This window comes from Leptonychotes weddellii, chromosome 3, assembly GCF_054177405.1.
Source record: "Leptonychotes weddellii isolate Sample4059 chromosome 3, ASM5417740v2, whole genome shotgun sequence".
NCBI lineage: Eukaryota > Metazoa > Chordata > Mammalia > Carnivora > Phocidae > Leptonychotes > Leptonychotes weddellii.
Window position 1 is genome coordinate 93999718 of NC_138371.1, and position 21832 is coordinate 94021549.

Below are 21832 nucleotides of genomic sequence, written 5' to 3' on the forward strand. Positions count from 1 at the left end.
GCCATCGCCAAACTCTGTCTGCTCATCTTCTCAGGGAGAGCGAGCACTTGCTTAATAAGCACTTAACTGGTCTCCAAAGCCAAGGTTTGTTCCAATGGGTTTGACTTTCAACCTCCCCATGTCTCCTTGAAAAGATGAACCACGCTTTTGTACCACAGGACATGCCAGGAATAGCTCACATAGACTGCTTTCGAGAGGGGGGTTCATGAGGAAGAGGCCACAGAGAAGGCAGACATCTGAAAGGTGCCATTAAGATGATGAACGCCTTTTTCCATGGTGCCTTGGGCAAGGCGTTGAGCTTTATTATTCATCTCTTCCACGGGGAGGTCACGCTGTGAGAGTCTCCTGTGCTCCTTTGGCCAGGACACGTGCTCTGGGACCACACTCGCATGCTTGGAAATGGAGGATGCCGAGCAGGGCCTCAGAATGCTCTGTCTCTGGCGAGCTCAGTGCATCCCTGCCTGAAAGCAGGGCTTGGGCAAAACAGACCAGGGTCCCTTGTAGGCCACTGTGGCCATGTCACAGCCACCATCCGCTCTCCCCACCATCACATTTCCCCCAAACCCGCAGATTCCCATGCTCCCTTCAGCGGCACCTATACTAAAATTGGAACGATACCGAGATTAGCATGGCCCCTGGGGCAAGGGTGACACGCAAGCCAGCAGATTCTCCCCATGGTCTGCTACTTCCCATCTAGGGAAGAATCCCAACAGCTAAGCCAGAGTTCTGACCAATTTAGAAAGGTCTGAACACACTATACTAACAACAATAACGACCGATGACCCAGTCACTGTAATGACCAAGGGCTGTGTCAGGTGCTCGACATTTCCTGCAAAGCAGGGTTGGCCATCTTGCTTGCCCAGAGACTCAGAGAAGTTGGGAAACTTGCTGCTGTGTAAGTAACAGCAGAGCTGGGATTGGAAACCATGTCTGAGGCTCCAAAGCTTGCCATACCCTTTCCATTAGTACATTGCTCGTGTGATCGAGAGGGTGAGACTTTGCTGTGACAGAAACAAGAGGCTGGATTCAAGGCCTGGGAGGAACTGGGTCAGTCTGAACCAAATAACAGGGTGGCACCCTCTGCCTCCAAACCAGCATTCCCTGGCAGGCCCCAGGCAGACGTGGAGGAGGAGGAGCATGGGCGGTCCTTGGGGAGTCCCCAGTGCTTCCTTCTGGACCAGTGGGGGGGAAGGGAATTAGGAGCTGAGGCCCTACTGTGATAGGACCATCGCCGTAGGATCTTGGTGATCCTTAGAAAAAGCCCATGAGATGGGTATTGCTTCACCCATTTCACAGATGGGGAAATAGAGGCTCAGCAGGCTCAAAGAATCCAAGACGCGCAGAGTCCATGCCAGACCTATTAACTGCAAGGACTGTGTTTTCCCACTCCTACCCCATGCTACCTCTGCATGGAAGGAGGCTGACTTTGGCCCCAGCAGGACCCAACTTGCTGTTAACCGGTGCTGGGTATCAACCTCTCGAGGCACTGACCAAACAAGACCAGGTGATAGCTGGCTTGCACCTGAATCACCTTCCGGATCATATGGGATCCCATGGGCATGATTTTGTGATCGAAAAGAACAATTTTTAATTTTCTCAGTGTCCAGAAGTGGGTTCTGCCGCTGTGCTTAAAAATTCCTTTTTCCTCTTTTGGTATGTTAAACCTCCCCTGAAATATTATAATTATCCATGTTTACACTATCGGCTATCTTTTTAAGGTCTTTCTGTGTAAATACAGCAAAGATAAATTTCAGGCGAACTCCCGTCTGAATTATTCCAAGCCTGAAATGCTGCGGGGTCCATGTGAATGGGCTTCAACGGTACCGTGAGTCTCGAGAGGAGGAATACATTACCCCTGACCTTTCCAAGAGCAGCTCCATGGCAAGCCCCATCCACTGGGAAGCTGTCTGATTGGATGAGGCTTTCCACGTCGCCCACCTGGCTCTGTGACCCGAGGCTCGCTCCTGGAACCTGGAGGTGAGCTCGTGCTCCAAAAGTGGCAGACACATGCCAGAGCCTGCTCCTGAATCTGTGCTAGATGTCTTCAGTTTGCAGCCTGGGGCCTCCCTTTGCCCACCCTGCTCTCTGCCCTGGAACAGAGCCCTGTCTGGTTGGAACCAACGGGTTGGGTTTGGCCATGGGAAGCTTCACTGGGAGATGGGAGGGAGGATATTGAGATGGGGGTAGTTCTTTCTCGTGGCTTCTGTCCCAGCAGATGCGAGATCTGCGAAGGCTAGCAATGCTCTCCATGGTCTCATTGACTCCCTCCCCTCACCCCCCCTTCTGGGTGGTCAAGGCCCCTCTGACCAGCCTCAGGCTGTAACACCAATCCTTGTGGTTTCCCTACACGCTCTCCAGGCTTCTGTGGCACCTCTGGTAGACTCTCCTTATGGTGCATTTGCCATCTCTTTCCTGACCCAGGTGGGTCTTTGCCAAGGAGCACTGCTGATAGTCATAAGAGCTACCATTTACAGAGAGACTTCTGTGGGCAGTCATTTTACCTGTGTGCCTCAGCTTCATTCTTACAGCGACTCTCAGAGAAAGGTATCCCCACTCTTCAGATGAGGAAACCAAAGTGGCAGAGGCTAAGTAACTTATTCCATGTGCTGGCTGGTGAGTGAGGAAGCAGAGTCAGAGACAAGCACGTCCTGCTCGGAAGCTCGAGCACTTTCTGCTGAGCTGCACGGCCTCCTGGTGGAACCATGGTCACACATGGTAGCCTCACAGGGTCCCGTCACAGCCGCCACCCCTGTTGTCAACCATTCTCATCCAAGTCCCAAAGTGACACTCTTCTAGGCACCCCTACTTCAACTCAAGGTGTCTGACCACCTTGGTCTTCTCCCAAGACAACGGTCACCATTGTACCCCATCAGTGCCACAGCTGAGGCCCCTCACTTGACCAAAATTACTGCCCAGCTAAGAAGCAGGATATTCTGAACCCAACCGTCTTGGCCTCCTCTCCACTTATGTTTCTGGGCCTCCCTCTCATTTGACTTTCTGGTCTTTTCCTCTCATCACAAGCCTCATACTTCTCTCTCTTCCCCTATGTTTCTCCATTTCACAAAATTGTTCATGAATTTCTGATAGATGAACAAAGAAAAGGTATAACTACCTACTTTTTAGAGAATTAATAAAGACTATCAACCAGTAGAAATAATCAGCCCAAAGTACATCAACATCAACATAATCAGCACTGGAGGAAAAAAGTATAAATGACTAACAACTATAACCTTCCTTGTGAAGTTTGGATCTGCACCATTTCCAAGAGAAATTGAAGTTGGTAAAATTAATGGCTAAACACATACACACACACACACACAATAACAGAAGAAAAATTATAAATGGACAAAAAACTGATCTGTGAATTAGTTGTAAAATTTTGTTATAAAAATTAACCAAAAAAGAACTTATTTTGGGGTGCTGGGGTGGCTCAGTCGGTAAGTGTCTGACTCAGGTTATGATCTCAGGGTCATGGGATTGGTCCTCTCATGCTGGTATGGAGCCTGCTTAAGATGCTCTCTCTCCCTCTCCCTCTGCCCACTGCCCCCCACTCCCGCTCACATGCTCTCTCACTCTAGGTCTATCTCTCTCTCAAAAAAAGAAAAGAACTTATTTAACTAATATAATCTCAATAAAATAAGAAAAAATAACAGAAATTATAATTATACTATATAAAAACCTATAATTAAATTGGCATGGTATTTGGTCTGAAAAATAGTTTCACAATAAGATTGCATCAGTGTTTTGCATAATCCCATTAAAATGTAAATATCCAAAGAGTTTATGGGTCAAAATATCCTCAGTATTAAAGGGGCAGAGTCAAAATGTCAGAGCCAAAAGGCTTAAGAACATAATGCCCCATCTCACCCTCAAAGGGCCCCACGTACCTTGCACGGCCACAACGTCGGCCCGAATCTCTATCCCAGCCCATTTCCTGCATCCTGGCCTGTTCCCCAGTCATGCCCCATCCAGTGTCTGACTTGCAGACCATTTCCGCTTCACAGCCTCCTCTCACCCTCTGCCTCCTAATATCTCCCAGTTTTCCTGGCCTGAACTGGTCCTCTCCCCTCTGACTGTGATTGGAGCACTCTCTTGGCCTCTTACCACCAACTGCTCAGACCCAGGCAAGCCCCAGTGACCTCTAAGAGATGTTAGCCCAGAAATCATGGTTCCCACCAGCTTCCCTCCCAGCCTGGCCCACTCATCACTGCCCCCAGAAGCCTCCTGGATGTCATGCACACAAAATCCCAGAGACCCATCCAGGGCACCAGAGCCACAGTGATGGAGCCATGAAGACTCTTCGAGAACATCAACAAAAACAAAGCTGCATGTCTTGAGTACCTACCACATGTTAGACATTCTTAAGTACATTACATGTGTTACTTCTAACCTTCAAATAAATCCTGCAGTGGGTATTAACCCCTTCTTTCAGAGAGATAACAGAGGCTCAGAAAGATTGAACAATTGCCTAAGACCACCCAGTTATTAAAAGATGGGGGTGAAGGTGAACCCATACCTAACTGGATTCTGAAGTCCATTATCATCTCCACTTTGGTGATGGCAGACTCCTGCTGAGAACAACCAGCAAAGTGGAGAGACAGAAAGTAAACGTCTGTCAGAAGCCTTCAGAGAGCTTCCAAGTGGGGAGGGCCCGGGGTGCCAAGACTGAGAATGGAGGGGAGCCCAGAGTGGTGACCCCACTGTGGGGCCACTCCCCTCCAGGAGCTCCTAAAGACACTGAGAACGTGAGTGAGATGTGGGGTCAGGCTTCACAGGGGTCTGGGACAAATATTGGAATTCTGGGCCCACTAAGGATGTCCTGGTAAACATCCCAGGGATCCCAGGCTTTGAGGCCCAAAGGACTACACCCTAAGAGTATTTCCCACTCTCACTGAGTCTGAAGCCCAACATTTGTTGGGTTATGGTGATCCAGGATTGTGGGGCCCCTAGCCTCAGAGGCTGCCACAACCAAATATAAATCTTCCCTAAAAAATTATAACATCATCCATGATGAATAAGCTCTAGAGATCTGCTCTACAACACTGTACCTGTAGTCAACAGTACTGTATTGTACACTTAAAAATTTGTTAAGAGGGTAGATCTGATGTTGTGTGTTGTTACCACAATATAATAATTTAAAAAAATTGTAACCTCATCCAGGATCTCAAATTAACACTGTTTAAAATACTGTGTCTGAGGTGGCCACCTGGGTGGCTCAGGTAAGCGTCTGCTTTCGGCTCAGGTCATGATCTCAAGGTCCTGGGATTGAGCCCGCATTAGGCTCCCTGCTCAATGTGGAGCCTGCTTCTCCCTCTCTGGCTCCCCTTGCTTGCGCTCTCTCTCTCTTCCTCTCCCTGTCAAATAAATAAATAAAATATTTATAAAAATAAATAAATAAAATACCATGTCTGGCGTGGAACAAAAAATAATGAGGTTTTGAATAGGTCAGATGACATAATCAAAAGCTAGGAGAAACAATTAAGACAACAGACCTATGGTAGATCCAGATGGTAGTATGATCAGCCACAAACCTTAAGTTTCTGTTAAATATGCTTAAGGAAATGAAAGATTACATTCAATTTTCAGCAGAGCATGCAAACTATTAAAAGTTGAAATTCTAAAATTGAAAAAAAAGGAAATTAAGAGCACACTGGGTAGATTTCAGAAGTAATTAGGCATAGCTGCAAAGAGGATTAGTGAACTGGAAAATACAGTGGAAGAAAATACCCAGAGGAAGGCTCAATGGATGGAACAAATGGAAAAGAGCATAGGGGAAAGGTGGGATACAGTAAAGAAACTAGGCCTATAACTGGAATCTAAGAAGGAGAGAAGAGGGAGAATGGGGCAGAGAGCCATGTGAAGAGAGAAGAGCTGACAATTTTCCCATTTGTGTGCTCTTCCCATTTAATCCATTCCAAATAATTCAAGTTTCTGGGTTTTTTTGTCTTTGCTTTCCCCATCCTATTTCTCTTTTGTTCCTAATTGGTACCTCTTGAGAATAATTATGGCTCAGATATTGGCCATATGCAACATTAATAAATCAGGAGGCAACATTTTCTGGGAGCTTCTGGAAACTATGGGAAGGGGTGATCTCCCTTTCCCTGGACAGTAAAGTGTGAGAGCTGGAACAGCAGCAGCTATTTTGTAAGTATAAAAGAGTAGTCTTTGAAGAAAGGTGACACCATAGACACAGAGAAAGTGGGTCTTTCTCATTAGATTACACAATTAAGGCATGCCTAAAACCAACAGTGCACACATACACACACACACACACACACACACACACACCCCTCCCTGTGTGATTATTTGAGGCAATAAATTCCCTTTTAAACCAGTTGAATCATGGGGTGCTGGGGTGGCTCAGCCAGTTAAACATCTGACTCTTGGTTTCAGCTCAAGTCAAGATGTCAGGATCCTGGGACCGAGCCCCGTGTTAGTCTCTGTTCTCTGCACGGAGTCTCCTGGAGATTGTGTCCCTCTCCTTCTGCCCCTCTCCTGTTCTTGCTCTCCCTCTCTCTCTAAAATAAATTTTAAAATCTTAAATAAATAAAGAAACAAACAAACTGGTTAAATCAGTCTGTAGACACTTGCAACTAAAGCTACCCTAATTGAATTAAAATTTTGGAAGTAAAACTACTTTCCAGAAAGTGTGAAACCATATCTATCCTGATGTGTATGCAAGGGTTTCTGTGTCTCCCCAACATTTAGTGTTGCCATTTTGAAATCTGCTTCTGATAGGCAAAACATTCAAACTTTATCTTTAGTTTTCATTTGCCTATCTAAGATGTCCAGTGCAATTGAGTATGTTTATTAGCATTTTAATTCCTCCTCTTATGTACTCTTTCTTTATGGCTATGACTTACTAAGACCTTAGGTTTCCACTTTTCCCCCTTGCTTCCATTGCTCAATTTAATTCAAATAAACAAATGCTTTTTTACAAGCCTCACCAGACTGAGGGCCAGACATTGTGCTGCATGGGGCAAGAGTCATGGAATTGAGTGGGATAGTCTTCTGTCCGGGGGGGCTGATCCTCTGGTAGTGGTGGAAAGACATGGATGCAAACATCTGGACCAAAGGCTAATGACAGGCATGCAGGAAGAGGTATGAGGCTGCATTCATTTGAAGTCTCTTACATTTTATGACAACTGAGTTATTTGTTCCTTGGAATTATTTCCACCATGTAATTTTGGGCTTACTTTGTGTTTTCTTTTTTTCTTTTATCTTTCCTTCTTTCCTTTTTTTTTTTTTTTTTTGCTTATTTTTTTTTTCCTTTTCCTATCTTCATTGTATTGACTGAGTTCTCTTTGTTCCGCTCTGTTCTCCTATTCCACTGGTTTGAAAGTTATACATTCTATTTCTATTCTTTCAGTGCCAACCCTCTATGGTTAACATGTATATCTGGGACTGATCAGGGTCTCTATCCCTCAGCCAAATGATTCATAGAGTCCACAATCATTAAACTTCAATCAACCATTTAACACGTATCACGGTATTGCTGTATACTATTTCACTTCTACCTGATTTTAAACCCTTTCCACAAATTAGGGTTTTTGTTTTGTTGTCGTTGTTGTTGTTGTTAGTAATGAATGCTTTTTTTAGACTTATCAACATGCTTACTATTTTCTTTGCTACTTTGTTATTCCTTCCTCTGGATTCCATTTTCCTTGTTATTCAAAACAATCCTTTATGATTTCTCAAATTAGAGGCTGTGAGTAATAAACTCATTCAATCTTCTTTGAAACTGTCTCTCTCAGCCCTATTCATGAATGATTGTTTTGATGGACATCAATGATCGGGTTGACAGAATTTACTTTTCTTCAGTTCTGTGATGATTTTATCCCATTGTCTCCTGGAATCAGTTGTTGCTGCTGAGAAGTCTGCTGTCAGCCTAATTATCTTCTGCTTTCATTACTCTGTCTCTACTCTGTCTACTGTGTTCGTTGTTTTATAATGACATGTCTAGGCATCGATTTATTTCTATTTCACCTGTTTGGAACTTGATGTGCTTCTTCAGTCTTTCATAACTATTTTCTCTTTCTGGAGAGAATATATATCTGCACCACTTTGTCCACAAGTCTAATATCATTGTCACATTTTCCTTCTCCTTATCTCTTTTGTTGACTTTTTCTCAAACCTACCTACCAACACCCCACTTCTCTCTGCTTAAATGCTCCATTGAGTTGTTCATGTTAATGACTACATTTATTATTTTGTGAGATGTATTTGGCTATTGTTCAAATCTCTCATTTTATTTTATGATTGTTCTTTTTAAATGTTTTGATCATATTTATTTTTGTCTATTTTTGTTCAATTCTAGATTATTTTATTATTTCTAACTCTCAGAATGGGAATCTTCTCTTCACTGATTCTGTTCAGGACTATTTTTAATTGTAAGGACAGAAAATCCCACATAAAACAGACCTAAAAGTAAGTCCATTGGTTCATATAACTAAAAAGTCTAGGGTTTTATTAGCTTTAGTCACACTTTGGTTCAGGGCTAAAACCCAGGGCCTAATTTCTCTTTTTCTATCCTTTGGATGCACTTCACCTATGTTTGGCTCTATTCTCAGACATATGACTCCTCATGGTGTCAAGCTCTTCCATCCTCTCAGATTCATACTGAGCCATCAAGAGAACTTTTTCTGCCAAAGCTTCTACAAAAGTCCTGAGACTGATTCTCGTTGGTCAAGCTTAGGTCATGTGCCCACCTCTGTGCCAGTGATTGTGGTCATGGGAATGAAAAATGCTGATTGGCTTGGCCTGGTGTGGAACCCCACCAACTGACCTCCCATGGAGGAACAGAAATCATCAGATGGGACATGAAGGAAGAAAGGACAATGGATGCTGTGAGGCATAGTGTGTGGATGATAGTAAGTTTCATTAAATGTTGAAAGACCAAATGAATTTAATCTGACTTTTATCTCATTCATAAGCCCCCCTTTTACATGTGTCCCCCTATACACACAGCATGCACATACATACACATGTGTATGTACATGAACATACAGCAAGATAACTGCCCCCTCCCATGAACACACAGCTCCATCTCTTGTCTGATAGATGAGCAAGCCCAGCTCAGAAAGCTCCTTTCTCAGGGGTCCTCCCTACAGTGCAGGGGAGGATTCTCTGGCTGGATTAGGCCCTAGGCCTTTCCTTGGACTCAACATGAATGGTCATTCTGCCTGGCCATGCCTGAGTCATGTCCCTCCCCTTCAGCCATGGCAGGGGCAAACCCACAGAGGCACACAGTCTGAGAGTGCAGGAGGGATGGCCACTAAAGGAGGTGGGGTGCTCACACCAGAAAAGGGGGACAGATATGCCAGACAGAAATAGCAACTGTCCTCTTCAAAGAAGAACCCACTAATTCCCCAGGCCAGTGGGTTCTCAGGGGACAACTCAGACTGCCAAGCCCAGATCAGCTTCCTTGTGCGCCGCCCCCCAACAATGTCACCATGCCACAGACACTCATGGTTTCTCTGGTATCTCCTATCCATAGATTTATTTTAAAACTTTTCTCTAATTTTAACCTATGTCATCTTATAATATGAGCAAAACTGTGACCAAAATGTGTCACCCACTCTCTAAAGTAGGACTTTGTTAGTTACCGGTGTCATCATTTCTCACTGGGGCCTCTTTGGAGATCCCTGGTCTAGAATATGATGGATTCCACCTTCCTCTGATCTAATGCCTTAATGATTCTGGACCTCAGACATGGCCCTCCTTCCTAGTAGATGAGGCATCAGCATTGGAGTCTGTTCTCGGGACACAGACCATCCTCACTTCAGTGACCTGGCCCCTCACTGTGTTGTCAGACAGACTGCTTCTAATGCAGAAGTGGTGAGATTTTCGGTGATTTACTCAACCTCTCAGCTTCAGTTCCTCACCTGCAAGATCAGTATAACAATGCTCACCTCCCAGGGTCAGGGGAGGAACCACTGGCTGGGCAGCCCAGGCACATGGCCTAGCTCAGCGTTAGCCCCCTGGATGGGAGCTCTGCCTTCTCTCTTCTCACTGACCATGGCTCCTTTTTCAAGGCCTTACTGTTCCTCGGCCACTGAACTACTCCAGACACACACTAATTGATCAGTCCTTGGCCTCTAGGTATTAACAGCCACATGCCTTTGCCTTGGTGTAACTGCCCATCTGACCTTTGATCCCTGACCTATGACACCTGCTCTTCCCCCTACCCCAAGATTTCACCATTGGCCCATCCCTTCCTGTGACCCCTGACCCATGAACTCCAGGTGTGGGCACGGCCCCATGGGCATGGGGTTGGGGGGAAGCAGGAGACGATGGACAGGTGACATGGAAGAGGTGTTGGAGGTCACAACAAGAGATGTCCCTGGTAGTTCTTCTCTTTCATCTTGAGAGAACATCTGTGGCTTCCACGTTGTCACAAAACAAACAGAAGTGAGTCTTGTGTTTCACAATCCATGCAGCTAGCTTCATGGATCTTTGACAGTTCTTTCATGTCCTTGACAGTGGCAAGCTTTTTCCCCTGGGAAGTTAGGGGGCATGTGCCACACCCCCCCCGCCCTGGCCCCCCTCGCCCTAGTGACGTTATGCTGGCACTCCCAGGCTGATGACACTCTGCAGCTACCTTTCATGTGTGAGCAGATGTCACTGAATGGGTTTCCAGGTGGCCACACAGTGTCCCTGCCGCCTCCCTTTCGGCCTCTGGAGGACCCCTCTGACTCACGGGCCCTCCGCCCACGGAGGGCTTCCCACTCTGCCTCTCTTGGGCAATCTTCCCAGTTTTGAACTAACCTGCCTTTGCATCCACAGCCTTTCCTGGGGCCATGGGGGGGGAGGCAGGACTGCGGGGGCGGGGGGTGGGGAGTGGGATTGTCACGCTCTTACTCAGGTTTGAACCGCTGCTCGCACGTTCCCAGGTCTGCCAAGGAGGTCCTCAGACCATCCCTTGATCCAGGACTTATTTGTGTATCTAATGCTCGCTTCTGGCCCCCCCCCTGCCCCAATGCCTTCCCACGACTGCTCCCCCTCGAGGGGCTGCTTCTGGTGACAGTCCGTTTGACAAAGCTGAGCCCCATGAAGTGAAGGGGCTGTGACAGGAGCTGGGCTCACCTCTGCCCCATCTGTCCCCTCACCCGCTTCAGCTACACTTCCTGCCCCCCTGCTTGCAAAGCGTAGTGGAACCAGCGATAATTTGGAGCCAGAAAGAGTCCTTTCTGATAGGGCACAGATGTTAGCTGTGAAGCCCCAGCTTGGGGCTTACTCTACTTGGCCAGCCATAAAATGGGTCCGGGAAGACCTATGGCGGGGAGCCAGAGCTGGGAGGGCCGCAGGAGGAAGGGCCTGTCGGTGGGTTTCGTGCCCTTCCTGGCTGCCGGCTGTCCTCATTCCTGGGGTCAGTAGCGCAGGGCAGGACCCCGGCCCCGGGCTCTGCCATGCAGCTGTTGGCAGCTGTATCTGAGCCTTCGTCCCCTCATCTGGAGAGTGAGGACATTAAGACCCACCCCCAGGTGGCAGTGAGAGTTAAATGAGAGAAGCCGTACAAAGCGATGGTTTACGATAGACCCTTACTATACTACAAGATAGCATGTGCGACATGCCCACCGTGTGCCAGGCACATGGTACACACATGACCTTCATCTTCACTGGAAGCCACAAGGACGACCCCACACGATGCCCATCCTACACATGAGGAAGCCACTGCCCAGAGAGATCAAGTACCTTTCACAAGGTCACACAGCTGGGAGGCGGTAGGGCTGGCTGTGAACCCAAGCGTTACCCCTTTCCCTCCAGGAAGAGGTCACCCCCATTTCTCAGAGAACATTCCTTTCCTTCTTAAGGGAACAGGAGGTGCTCTGGTCTCCAGAGGCTCATTACGCGCCCGTGGCTGGTCTCCCTGGTCCCCATCGCCCTCCCAGTTCCGATGGCCACCCTGACTGGGAGTTCGCCTGGGATGGGCACTCTCCCCACTGACAAGGTGGTGGTTCAGGTCCTCAGGCTTCTGTTGAGCAGATCAGGGGCTGAATGTCTGAGAAGGAGGTGTCCCAGTCAGAAGTGGGACAGTGGCCAAACAGTGGCTCTTGGCGTCCGCCTCCCCCAGACAGGTGGCTTCGGGCTTGGCCACTGCCTGAGAGCCCGCGGGAAGAGGCCGTGCACGTCCCCGGGCTGGCCGCCGGCCCACAGGTGCTCTTGGGGGGCCGTGTGGGAAGGAGGGGCAGGGACCCGCAAGAGGGGCGCCCGCAGGCAGAGAGAAGAAGGTGTGTGCTGTTTCCTCCTTCATCTCCGGGAACAATTCCCCTTTTGAGCTTCTTGACGGAGGCAGTTGAGAGAGTCTTTCTCCAAGGCCTCTTCTTGACAGATTGATTTATCTGTTTCGGTAACTTGGCCTTCCTGCGAAAGGGAGGCTCCGTGCCAGGGCTGGCGTGGGGACCAACCTGGGGGTGAGTGAGGGGCCCCATTCCCCCATCCCTGCCCACAGCTGAAGGGCAGAGCCCGGGGCCGGGGTCCTGCCCTGTGCTACTGACCCCGGGAATGAGGACAGCCGGCAGCCAGGAAGGGCGCAAAACCCACCGATGGGCCCTTCCTCCTGCGGCCCTCCCAGCCTAACTCCCCACCGTAGGTCTTCCCGGACCCATTTTATGGCTGGCCAAGTAGAGTAACTGATAACCAATGGCCCAAGGGTGCAGTGAGCAAGAGGCTGAGACCAGATGTGAAGGCAGAACTCTGCCTCCTTCACACTGGCCCTCCTGCACCTGATGAAAGGACCCTGAGCCGCCATCCACTGGGGTGCTGGGGCTGGGATGCTTGAGGCCTCCCCAGACACGGCAAGGTGTCCCTCACTGGTTCCTGCCTCTGCTAGGTTTGTCCTCCCCCAGTGCCCACAGCCCCACACTTTGACCTCTGTCCTAGCACAAGCCCCCATTCACTTCCTGTCTCCCGATCAGACTGCCCTTTCCTCCAGGCAGGAACCCCAGGGCCTGACCCGGAGGAAGGGCGCTCCATAAATGGTTGATGAAGGAAGGAGGGCAGGGAAGAGGTTAGGATGGGAGGGAGGGAGGATGGGAGGGAGAAGGAGGAAAGGAGGAGAGGCTTTGGGAGAGAGGGAGGACTGAACTCTCCATAGGTGGTGCTTGGGGGCCCTAGGGCCATCGTGAAATCCCTGTGCAGGCTGTGCCTTCAAAACCCAATTGAAATAAAGTACAAACTAGCCCCACTAAGAGCAATTTCTTCCTGGGCAAGGGCACTGGAGCCAGGTGGCTGATCCTCAGCCAAATGGCACAAGGCTGGTCCTGGACCTATAGGGGCAGGGAGGACAGACCCACGAGGCTGAGGCTACCAACTGGGGATCCACAGCCTGAGCCACCCAGGCTCTGCCCAGCTGTGTGCCCTTAGGCTTGTCTCTTCTCCCCACTGAGCCCCATTTCCCATCTGTGTGGGGGGTGGTGGTAGGGGTGGGAGTGATAGGGGGGTCAACTGAAGTATCACTTGAGATTACACCTCCTGCCTTGTTTTGCTCCTCATTGCAAATCACTGAAGGGCCTTTCGGGAGCAAGACAGGAATTCATGGGTAGAAATAAAATCCTGTTGGATCGGCGGCAGTTGCTGGTCCTGGTTGGGGTTTCCCTTTAGGTACTATTTCAGTTGTTTGAAGTTACCTCAGGAACCCACTGCTTTCTTTCCGGGAGAGGCTTCCTGCCCGCTCCCACGCCGTCTGGGGCGTGCCAGGCCTCCTGACACAGACTGTGTCCCCCTCAACCGCTGGTGGCTCCAGGGTTCTGAGCTGCTCCCTCCCTCGGTGAGGGGTCTAAATCTACCATTTAACCGTGTTTAAGTGTGCAGTTCAGTGGCACTCACGCAGCTGTGCAACCATCTCCACTGTCCATCTCGAGAACCTTCTCAACTACTCGAACTGCAATTGTCCTTAATGGCCCTTGGTCCCCGCCCCCAGCTCCGGCCACCGCCTTTGTATCCTCCCTGTATGGATTTGACTGCTGACCAGTGGAATCCTACAGCATTGAACTTCCTGAGACTGGCTCGTTTCACGTAGAATAATGTCCTCAAAGGGCGCCTGGGTGGCTCAGTTGGTTGGGCGTCTGCCTTCAGCTCAGGTCATGATCCCAGAGTCCCAGAGTCCTGGGATGGAGCCCCATGTTGGGCTCCCCGCTCAGCAGGGAGTCTGCTTCTCCCTCTGCCCCTCATCCTGCTTGTGCTCTTTCTCAAATAAATAAATAAAATCTTAAAAAAAAAAAAAAAAGAATACTGTCCTCAAGCTTCATCCATGTTTCCAGCTTGTGTTTGAATTCAATTTCTTTTTAAGAATGAATGACATTCCGGTGGCACCTGGGTGGCTCAGTCGTTAAGCGTCTGCCTTCGGCTCAGGTCATGATCCCAGGGTCCTGGGATCGAGCCCCGCATCGGGCTTCCTGCTCTGCAGGAGGCCTGCTTCTCCCTCTCCCACTCCCCCTGCTTGTGTTCTCTCTCTCGCTGTGTATCTTGCTCTGTCAAATAAATAAAATCTTTAAAAAGAATGAATGAATGACATTCCATTGTATGGACGTACCGCACTGGGTTTATCCACTCATCCCTCCGTGACCTTCTGTGCTTTAGAGCCAGGCTGCGAACTGGACCCTGCCCACTGTGCGGAGCCCTCCCGGGGGCCAACCTGCCCAGCCCTGTCCCTGTGCCCCTCCCCACCTGCCAGGCCCCAGCCCGGCCCTCCTCCACCCTGTCCTTTCCCAGCAAAGGGAGACTGCTGGGGCGAGGCCCCTCCTATGCCCTTGGCCCTGTAGGAAGTCACTGCTGGGGGTTATCGACAGGTTTTCGTCTGCCTGTTTCCCTCTTTTCCACGAGGCCCCAGCCCACCCGGGTTCCTCCTACTACTTTCTCCCCCAAGAACCCCCAGTAGGATGTTGGTGCTCTAATTTTGTCTTCTCAGTAACACATGTGGAGGAGGACACAAGAAAAGGGCCATGCAACCCCTGAGGAATTCTAGAAGTGGACAGAGTAGCCGGCAGGGCTCCACACCCCAGAGGCCTGGACCAGCGTGGCTGCCTCCCATTGGGCCTCCCCCCAGTGCCACTCCAGTGGCTGGAGGCCCAGGGCAGTGTGCTGGGAAACACTGACCTTGAGTCCAGCAGAACGGGCTGGAATCCTGGCCTGCCACGCACCGACTGCCGGGCCCTGGTAAGCTCCCTCCCTCCAAACCTCGCTCTCCCAGCCATGGCTCACGGAGCCAACGTGCAGAGAAGCCAGCTGGGGCCTGCCCTGGCCGGTGCTCAGCAAACACGGGCCTGCCGCAGCCTCAGGCCGGACCCAGGACCCAGGCCCAACCAAAGTGGCCTGAGAGCAGTGGGGCCTTTGAGCCTCGGCAGAAAAGAGTAAGAAGGAAGAACAGGACCTGCACACCGCACCCCTGCAGGAAAAGTTCCCCAAAGCCAGGAATAGAGAGCAGCGGGGTGCCCTAACCACCTGCCAGCTCAGCCCAACAGGGTGGTGTGTGCACAGAGGGCCCTGGCCAGGCGTGCAGAAGGGTAATCCCCACTGGTGGTGTGCAGGGGAAATGTCCATCAGCCAACTTCTGGGGAGAAAAACCCTGATTTGTGGCACCGGTCATTTCAAGCTACTTCTGTGCCTTCACTGAACGCAGACATAGCCGCACACATCAAACCGTGCCTCCCCCCACAGTAAACAGGCGTAAGGAGCTGCAAGAGCCTAGACCGCAGCACAGTGTAGTTGGGTAACCAGGCTGCGCTGAGCCTGGAATATTGATGGCCTTTGTTTTTCACGTTTATTTAATCCCTCAGTACAATTTAATTTGTAAGGACAACTCTCAGGATTCCTGCATATTTAATGACAAGTCGGCACTAGCCACGCCCAGCACACCACTGGCCACCCCCCAGATTGCTGAATGCCCCCCCACCACCAAACAAGGGCTTTCGGCCAGGCCTGGCCTCACCCGTGGGCGCAGGAGGAAGCTACTCTCCAGAGGGGCCCCCAACTCCTAAGGTGGATGATGAGTCAGACTGGCTCTCACTTCAGCCTCCAGCAGCCCTGTCCACTGGGCAATGCCCCTGTCCCCATTGCCCAGATGGGACCCGGAGAGTCAGCACTCAGCCTCACATACCGGGTGCCCTGGAAGGACCATGCTACCCCTGGGTTCGACTGGTGTCAAGGGTAGGCCCTGCTGAAATCCGTCCCCTGGGAGGGATCGAGGGGCAGTCAGTGAGGTCAGTCTGAGCAGTGCCCAGCCCGGCTCTAGCTGACAGAGGGCAGCCCAGGCCCCAGAGCCCCACACCCGTGGGATGGGGGTCTTAGGGCCATGACACTGTGATCCTTCCACCTGCTAAGGTCTCACTCACCGAACAGCCTTGGAGTGTCACTTTCTCACACTAATTTCCTTGCAGGGAGAGTCTGGGCCAGCCCAGTTTGAATCCAGGTCCTTTGCAGAAGCTATAAGTTATTAAGGTGGTGGTTGGGGGGACAGGGTCAAACCAGTAGGTCACAGTGATATGCCTCAAGCCCCCACATTCTAGAAACCCACGGAACCAGGGAGTGTCTCCCTGTGGGGTGCCCTGGACACTCTCACTTTGGCTAATGTTTCCCATTTTGGACCTTCCCAGTGTTGTCCTCATGGAGCTTCCACTCTGAAGGGGAAAAAAAACATAAGGCTGGAAATGGGGTCCGGAGGCTGGGGGCTGCCTGATCAGAGGTATGTGATCAAAGAAAACACACATATCCACTTAAAATGGGGAGGCTGATCTTGATGAAACTTAAGGCCATTTAGAAAGTTTTGTTCTTATTTTATAAATATGTTTGACTTTTTCTATAAAAACCATCGTCTCACATAGACGTCTGCAAAATAAAAATCAATTCTATTTGGGTTTTTAAAATGTAAGACGACCCAATCTTTCTTTATTGAAAGCAGTAAGTTGGGCGCCTGGGTGGCTTAGTCAGTTAAGCATCTGCCTTCGGCTCAGATCACGATCCCAGGGCCCTGGGATCGAGCCCCACGACGGGCTCCCTGCTCGGCGGGAAGCCTGCTTCTCCCTCTCCTGCTCCTCTACCCCTCCCAGCCTCCACTGGTACTTTTGCGTGTTCATTCGCTCTCTCTCTCAAATAAATAAATAAAATCTTTTGAAAAGTGGCAATAAGTTTATACTCCTGACATAAGCCAATCCCTTCACGTGCCAAGCACAGTCTGCATGAGACCAGATTCAGGCGAGAACAGGAGAGCACAGGGGAGTGGAGAGAAGGATTGACCCAGGAGCACCAGGCTGGCCACCTGCATCATTGTGCCCTCACTCCCCGGGCCTGTGTGAGCCCTCACCACAGGTGAGATGCAGGTCCCGCTGACGTGGGTGCAGGCATGTCGTTGGAGAGCAAGGAGGAAACCCCGTTGCCAGGCCCAGGTAAACAGAGACAAACACAGGCAGAGGGGAGGCTGGCGTGGCCCGGGACAACCAGGCCAAGAGCGAGTTTTCTTGAGGTAACATCGCCCTCTACTGGCCGTCTGTGATATCGCAGGCAGGAATACTGAACTCGTTGCGATTTCACAACAGTAACTGAGAGGTAAAAACCGGGGCTCTGCTTTCGCCCTACGGGTTGGGGAGGATAAAAACGAGAAACCAAACTTGAATCTGACCAAATCTTTAGACATAACTATCAACTGAAGAAAAGACGGGGACAGAGGAACCTGTTCAACGCCACGGTGGGGAAGCAACTGGCAAAATCCAGACTGGGAAACAAGACAAATTTCTCCAACATATAAGTTGTGCAGGAAAAGTAAAAATGTGAAGAGAAGCACTGGATTAAAAAGGGCTTGAGAGGGGCGCCTGGGTGGCTCAGTCGTTAAGCGTCTGCGTTCGGCTCAGGTCGTGATCCCGGGGTCCTGGGATCGAGCCCCGCATCGGGCTCCCTGCTCAGCGGGAAGCCTGCTTCTCCCTCTCCCACTCCCCCTGCTTGTGTTCCCTCTCTCGCTATGTCTCTCTCTGTCAAATAAATAAAAAAAAAAAAATCTTTAAAAAAAAAATAAAAAAAGGGCTTGAGAAAGAAGCCATTTCCAGGTGACAGTGTTGAGTAAATAGAGCCGAGTGTCAAAGAGTGTCTGTAGCATACTACCTTCCGTGGACAAGAAAATCAACATGGACCTGCTCGTTTGTGCAGAGGAAACTCAGGAAGGATAAACCTGATCCTGGGACGCCTGGGTGGCTCTGTTGGTGTAGCATGTGCCTTCGGCTCAGGTCATAATCCTGGGGTCCTGGGATCGAGTCCCCACGTCAGGCTCCCTGCTCAGCGGAGAGTCTGCTTCTCCCTCTCCCTCTGCCCCTCTGCCCCACATGTGCTCTCTCTCTCTCTCTCATTCTATCTCAAATAAATAAATAAAATTTTTTAAAAAAGGATAAACCTGACCCTGATGAGACTGGATATGGAGTGGGTGGAGGGGCCCCAGGGTGAAAAGGATGGGTGATGGAAGGGTAGAGAGATCAAGGGAGTGCCGCCTGAGTGTACCGATTTGAATAGTTCTGACTTTTAGAATCATGTTAACATTGCATTCAGTCAAAACATTTTCTAAATCGGCAAGGATGGGAGGAAACCCAAAATGGAATACAACCAGAAATAAATGAAACTAAGAGTTTCACACGTGAACTATATACCTATGCTGAATGGGAGGGAGAGGGAAGCTAATCTAAGAAACTTTGGGAAACAGTATTTTTATTTTTTTTTTTAAGATTTATTTATTTATTTGAGAGAGAGCATGAGCAGGAGGCGAGGCAGAGGGAGAAGCAGATTCCCCTCTGAGCAGGGAGCCCAATGCGGGACTCGATTCCAGGACCCTGACATCATGACCTGAGCCGAAATCAAGAGTCGGAAGATCAACCAACTGAGCCACAGATGCCCCAACAGTATTTTTATTATATCCTGTACGGCTGAGGACAGAAAGACCTGCATACATTTATTACACCCTAGTTAGTAGGTGTGTTTTTCACCGGGATATGGGAGAGCAATGGTAAAACTAGTTTATGTGCATGCTAGAACTGAGCAAATGAGTAAATGAGCACAACCAGCACCCAAGCTTGCTTTCTACAAACCATTCCCAATAAAAGAAACCAGGGCTTCCTTAGAGAAACAGTTCATTCCAGGGCTGGGTCAGCACAAGTACAAGATGAGCCTGGAACATAGTGTGATGGCAGAGAGCAAGGAAATGCTCAAAAGCTAATAAGGACATGTCAAAAAGGACATTGAAACCCACTTGGAAGATGCTCCCAATGGCCAAATCTGGAACACTTTGAATAGTAAACAATGATAGGAGTGGCCGGTAAGCTATAGATTAAAATAAGAATCCGTGAGTTACACGGATATAGATAAATGAATAAATACATAAGTGGGGGAGAAAAGAAAATCCTTCTTCACAAAAGAAATTTCAAGTGTTAAATGCAGAAGGAACGACAGAGAAAAATCACTGTTTAGTGAACACTTCAGTAGCAATCATTTCAAACAACAAAACAATGGATGCTAAAACCAGTAGGCAAAAATACGATGAGAAATAAGACATTGACAGAGTCTCAAATTATCTCCTCACGGGCACTTAATTACAAAGGGGAGACATAGTAACTTGACAGTAGAGCAACCGGGCCTTGTGTGCCCCCAAAATGACGTGCTGAAGGATGCAGCACCCCTTCTGTGGCTTCCCTGCCCAAAATGCTTCACCCAGATTTAATCATGAGAGAACAGAACACAAGCCCAAATTCTACAAAATAACCAGCCTGTACTCTTCCCAAAAAAGATAAAGCAAGACAGAGCAACACTTCCAGATTGAAGGAGACGATCAAATTGGCAAAATTTAAATAAGATCTGTGCATTAGATAATAGCATTGAAAGCAGGTTAATTTCCTGATTTTGATCATTGGCCTGTGGTTATGTAACAAGGCAACTCTCAAAGAATCTGGGTGAAGAGGATAATGGGGAATTCTGTGTACTATTTTTGCAACTCTCTGTAAGTCTGAAATTACTTCAAAATGAAAAGAAAAACAGGAGACACCCAGAGGCACCTCACACTGTCACCCTGGGTGGGGGGGGAGAGGGGAGGGGAGGCGGGGGCCTTCTTTGGGTCCTGACTCAAACCGCAAAGGAGATTCTGCCCCCTCACGGGTAACTGGAGGGTTCAGCTGGGTGTTTGCTGGTGCTGGCGTGGCCCTGCCCTCTGTCAGAGGTGTGTACTGAAGTATTTTCGGATGAAGTGATATGATGCCTGAGATTCGCTTCAAGATGGAGGCGGGGAGTGGGTGCGGTGTGGCTGGGGGCAACAGTCGATGAGGCTGCAGGGTGACTCTTAGGGGTTCATTATACTCCTCTGTCTACTTGGCATAGGTTTGAAATTCTCCAAAATAAAATGTGCTTTAAAACACTGCCCAGGGCTGGCTCAGTGGGTTAAGCGTCCCACTCTTGGTTTCAGCTCAGGTCGAGATCACAGGGTTGTGGGATCGAGCCCTGCATCAGGCTCCGGGCTCAGGGGGGAATGGGCTTGGGTTTCTCTCTCTCTCTACCCCTCTCCACCACTCACTCGAGCTCTCTCTCTCTCTCTCAAATAAATAAATAAAAATAAAACACTGCCCAGAAGCAGTTCTCAGCCAGGCCAGGGGGAAAAAGGAGGAAGCACTTTGGGATCACTGGTATTTCTCCCTGCTGAGTTCTCGGATCCTTCCCTTCTCTGTGTCAGCAGGCCAGGTCATTTGGGACCTGTTCAGACACCAGGCTGACCCCGCTGTGCCCCGCTCGGGCTGTCCCCAACCTGATTTCTAAGGTTCTCAGTGGGAAGTCCCTGCTCCCAGCAGCCTGACCCCACCCCACAGGAGAGCCCACTGCAGACCTGGAACCATGCCACGTCTCCCCAAAGCAGCCCCTTACCCCCCCTCTGATCCCCCTCTTGTCATTCAGAAGCACAGCATGTTTTAACAATAGTTCACATTCCTCCTTTCTTTTTGTCCTTCCTCTTACTCAAACTGGGGAGGGATACTGCAGGGTGGAAAGAAAGTGGCCTCTGGTCCAGCGGTCCCCCAATGGGGGCCCTATGGACATTGAGCAGAGGCCATCTCTCTGTGTATGGGACCATTGTCTGTATTACGGGACACTTAGCACGCCTGGACCCACACTCAAGAAGCCACTCATACCCCCAAGTCTGTCACACCCACTGTGTGCCCACACCATCAAGGGCCACCATGTTAGTCTGCCTTGGTCTCTGCCTTCCTGTCAAGGGAGAGCACATTGATGATCAGGTAAGATGTTGGAGAAGAGAAAATGGAGGAGAGTATCTTTCCTTTGACTCTCCCACCAAGACCAGAAAATGGTTGCCCAGGCTGAGGAGAGGATGAAGACAGAGAGAAGGACAGATGTAGAGTCCCCATTTGGGAAGCTCAAGGTGGCCATTCAGGACCCGAGGGCAGAGGAGCCCTGAGCCCACCGCCCATGGAGAGCTCCACGGAGGGACAGGCTGCATCCTGTGCCCACAAAGAAGCTGCTCTGTGATTTCCCTGTCCACTCCCCCTCCAAGGGTGCCATGGAAACCACAGGGAGGCCTTGGGACCCTAAGGGGCCTGAGCACAGTGACAGGGAAGCATCACTTAGTGAGCCGCAGATGGTATCCAAGACCAGATTCATTCTCCCTCACACACATGCACACACGCGCATGCGCACACACGCACACCCCACTCATACTCAAGTTCACCCTCACACTTTATCTAAACTTAACGCCAATGCCAGGGACCCGTGGCCAATCAGGGGCATTCAGGTCCAGCACAGACGCAGGAAATAGAAACTCAGCCAAGCTGTGGAAATTAAAGCAGGTGACCCATCTTGCATACCT

At 49.7% G+C, this 21832-nt stretch overlaps 1 non-coding gene across 1 annotated transcript; it reads left to right on the top strand.

Annotated features, from left to right (window-relative positions):
* Nucleotides 1-578: 578 nt before the first annotated feature.
* Nucleotides 579-682, top strand: LOC115943390 (U6 spliceosomal RNA). Its single transcript, XR_004077961.1, has one exon. It is a non-coding gene; the product is annotated as a U6 spliceosomal RNA (small nuclear RNA).
* Nucleotides 683-21832: the final 21150 nt, after the last annotated feature.